Consider the following 207-nt stretch of genomic DNA (forward strand, 5'->3'; position numbering starts at 1 on the left):
CCATGCGAGATTTTTAATGCCTTCATGGGACCCAATATAGCTCAGGTAATACTGAAATATACTGCATTTAGTATTTTCGTAGGTCAGACTATAACATCATTATAGTAATAACAAAGACACTGTAAAGAATAGTAATAAAAAGCTACTCTATCTAGCCACTTGTTTCAACTTGATCCTGTGAACACCGGAATCATGATCGACATAAGT

This window comes from Penaeus monodon, chromosome 29 (genome assembly GCF_015228065.2).
Source record: "Penaeus monodon isolate SGIC_2016 chromosome 29, NSTDA_Pmon_1, whole genome shotgun sequence".
In the NCBI taxonomy this organism is placed as follows: Eukaryota; Metazoa; Arthropoda; class Malacostraca; order Decapoda; family Penaeidae; genus Penaeus; species Penaeus monodon.